Source organism: Nymphalis io, chromosome 8, assembly GCF_905147045.1.
Source record: "Nymphalis io chromosome 8, ilAglIoxx1.1, whole genome shotgun sequence".
In the NCBI taxonomy this organism is placed as follows: domain Eukaryota; kingdom Metazoa; phylum Arthropoda; class Insecta; order Lepidoptera; family Nymphalidae; genus Nymphalis; species Nymphalis io.
In genome coordinates this window covers 10,422,230-10,426,529 of record NC_065895.1, presented here as the reverse complement: position 1 = coordinate 10,426,529, position 4,300 = coordinate 10,422,230, and positions in this window count along the sequence as shown.

The window sequence follows — 4,300 nt, the reverse complement described above, 5'->3', positions numbered from 1 at the left end:
TAATTGCCTACCGCGCTGGCTAAAGACAACATCGTAAGGAAACCTACATTTCCAAGGTGAGAGTCACCTCACCGGCTCATTAAAACAAAAGCCTACAAAGACTCAAACAGACTTTATGGTTGACCTCGATTTTTTTATTTCTAACCCTTTAACTATGTTTTTAAAACAGGACGTGTTACAGAAAATTTAAAAGTGTAAATTGCAAAGACTTTTCATCAGTTAACATTATTTAATGAAAAAATAAATCTGTAGGAATATTGAAATCACGGACGATGTTTAATATTTAATCTATTAGATTCCTAAAAACATCTAGTGATTGACATAATACTAAAATCTAGTAAAATGATACAAAAAATAATTATTTTAAGAATAAAAAAAAAAAAAAAAAATTAAATAAATCAAAGGAATTATATCATTCTAAATGTTATTAAGATGTATTATTTATAATTTTTCTTTTAACTTTTAATTATTATTTTATTTTAGACCTAAATAATTATATACATATATTCCAAATTGTCATTATTTGCAATTTAATTTTTATATGCTGTTTTTAATTGTATTATTTTGTATATTTCATTATGTATATACCTTTAGTAAATTAATTAATATTATTTAAACTAATATTAAATTTTAGCGCGGATATGGAATTTCGATATTCGTTTCTGTGGTTGTATCACAAATACTCAAAAGGCGAATATAGGCATATAAAATAAAACTAAAATTTACTCCATCAAAATTGGACAAACCGGTTACAGCTAGTTACTTTCTATATTGATATTTCAAACTCAAAACTACGGCTCCGATTTTTAAATAAAAATGAACATTTATTTATTATTTACTAGATTTCGATAAACCAACGACAACGTGTACGATCGCTGCTTCAAGTTCTATATAGTTTAATATATAATTCTATGCAGTCATTTATTAAAAAAAACATCAAATCCAATAAACGTCAAACGTATCAAAAGTAAACAATATGTTGTAGGATTAAATAGTCGTATGTAGAATAAATGGACAAAGATACTAAACCTTTTGTCAACTGTCCCTATTCACGTTATGATCGAAATCTTTAATATTACGAATTGTTTTAAGTATAAATGGAGGTGATAATAATACCTCCCGAACTCCATTTCTATTCAAAATGACGTAATAGGTTATTATACGTACAGTTTTATATATATGTATGTACGTCAACGCAGTGATAATTTCTCTAATATTATTCATTTGAATTATGTTATGTTTTTATTATGTATTAAATAATTTGTCTTAAGTTTTTTGTCAAACATTGGGGATCCTGTGGGACGCGGATTCATTTTTCGCCCAAAAAAACAGTATTCAACGAAGATTACATGATACGATTTGAATGGTCATGATATGTACGGAAATTATACATTATATTTTAATAATACATTCTCACAGACCAGAAGTGAATATGACTTTTTTTTAAATACACAAAAACTATCCGACTTAATAATTAAACATATACAAACAACAATATCATTAATTACTTTAAAAGCTAACAAAAACGAACTAAAACGACAAATAGCCCTTGACAACGTAATTGTCCGAAGCGCTTCAGTGAATGGCAATCGCGAGCATTTTTTTTAAATGTATTCCGCCAGAAGATGAATAGATATATTCGGTGGAAGATTGTTAAGAATATACATTAATTAAGTCTTTACGATAAACCATTTTTATGTATTAAATTAAACATTAAATTCGATTACGGTTCGCAAGTTTTATACACTCTGTCATTAGTTTTTCATATACATTAAAGTTATATTGTATTAATGCTCTTTATATACAAAAACCCTTACCATTTTTTTCCCAAACATTTCCTGTGAAATCCAACGATCCCCTCCGTTCCGGTGGGAAAGACCTCTCAATATGCACCCCTTAACAAAAGGCACGCGACTATTGTTGACCTGCAATAACGCTTATTATGGCCGCAAAAAATGTAGACAGGAAAGCACAAAAATCTCGGGCATCGTATTTAAATTTTTACCACAAAAATTTAATACACCCATTTTTAAAGGACTTCAATGTTTCCGAAGTTAGATGGAATGTTAAAAGACGATGTAATTATTCTTTGATAAAGATAAAAAAAGGTTAAGTATGATACAGTAATCTAAATCTTAATCGCAGCCTCAATAGTTTAACGGTATACCAGGCGAATAGAGCCATGTAAGTTCATAGGCTCAATCCTTGGGCTATTGTAATTACCTTTACGCTTGATTGGATAAGAACATAGGAAAATTAGTAATTCCTTTAAATAAGTTACTAAAGATACCTAATTCTAATTATTAATAAAAAGGGAGTTTTTTGGTTTATTTACTAACAAACATATTATTTACAAACTGACGGCAATAATCTTAAGAGATGTTTTGTCATATGTTCCTTAAATTGTTATAGGAAACCACAGCAACCGTGTTACAACTAAGTATACAACATAGTATATACTTCAAAAACACGTAAAAAATTAAGTAAGGATTAAATACTTGTTGTCTACTGTGTGCTGTTAATTAAACTCGGTATGGTTATTATTCATACCTTCGGTCAACGATACCATGGGTCAAATCGGAAATACTCAGGCTATCAAAACCGTACTCAAATTATTTCTAAATACAATTTAGTTTAGGTACGTATATGTTACCTTTGAACATTTTTGTTAAAGTGATAATAAGCTGTATTTGAAATGTGGCTTTGATTGTCTTCTTGAATAAAGTATATTCGATTTTGTCTGCTTCATGGGTCTAGTGGCTGGCTTATAAGGCTATAGATCCCGAGGTTGTGAGTTCAAGCCCCAGTAAAATTCACCGACATTAGCAACCCGGAGTCTGGAAGTTGACAATGTTTACATGCCTCGATAAGAACTACTAACAACGGTATTACCGTTGGTCCTGCGCCTGAACTCACTCCGGTCATGTCGGATTGCCATCCCATCAAAATATCAGAGCACCCTGTTATATATCCCGCGCAGATAACTCAGCTCTCGTTGGCTGCCTTTGATTTTGTTAAAACATTTAATTTAAAATACACTTTGATATTTGCTATTTTATAGATTGAAATGCTTGAACGAATATATCACAGCGGACGAAATAATAAAAATACATCCGAAAACGCATTCTCACTCCTCTGTCGCATATCGGGTACATGTAATCAGATTCCAGTTTAATTAAATCCGAGCGAGTTTCGATCGTATCGAATAGTTTGCAAACTTCCCGGATATGAAACTTCCAACGGATACCATTTGTGAAATATTTTCATAACTATAACTTTCTGTATTTTATCGCATTTGATATTCGAACTAATTGTGTAGTTGTTTGTTGTAGAAAAAGAAAAAGTATATTAGGTATGTTATATTTACGTTTGGATTTTTTAACACACTACTTACATGGTGGTAGGCCTTGCATGACCGTTTATTGCTACCTACAAACTGGCTAATCGTTACGGCTTCACATATATATATATATATAGAAAGAGAGATTTAAACGTGTATATAGCATTGGTTACAATACGGATATTAAATAATATTTACGATTGCCACCCGCGTAATTCTGCTATGCACCTATTAAATCAATATTTGACTACCAGTTAATTATCATGACTCGTTTATTAATTACGTATTCTTTGTGATATCACTTTAATACGTATACGTATATATAAATGGCTTTGTTTGGGCGGACACAAATTATTCTTCTGTCTGAGGCGAGATGGCCCGGTGAGCCAAGATGGCCTAGTGGTAAGAACGCGTGAATCTTGACCGATGTTTGTGGGTTCAAACCCGGTACCATTGAATTTTGATGTACTTAATTTGTGCTTATAATTCATCTCGTGCTTGACGGTGAAGGAAAACATCGCGAGGAAACCTGCATGTGTCTAATTTCACAAAAAATCTGCTACATGTGTATTCCACCAGCCCGCATTGGAGCAGCGTGGTGGAATAAACTCCAAACCTTTTCCTCAAAAAGGGAGGAGTGGCCTTAGCCCAGCAGTGGGACATTCACAGGCTTAATGCACTGTCTGTCTCAATTGTTCTACCGTGTGCTAGTTTGAACGACCTCAAATCCCATGTTTTGTGACGCATTGGCAGCAGTTCTTCGAGAGTCTGTGTCAATGACTGACCACTTTTCATCATTTTGTAGGTATTTTATTAGTCTATTTTCTTAGAATATATTTAAAAGAGACATTAATATCATATGAGATATCCTTAAATAACATATACAACTACACGCTCTGTATTACTTTAATATGTAAATAATTATTATAATTAAAATAAAATAAAAAACAATTAAAACAC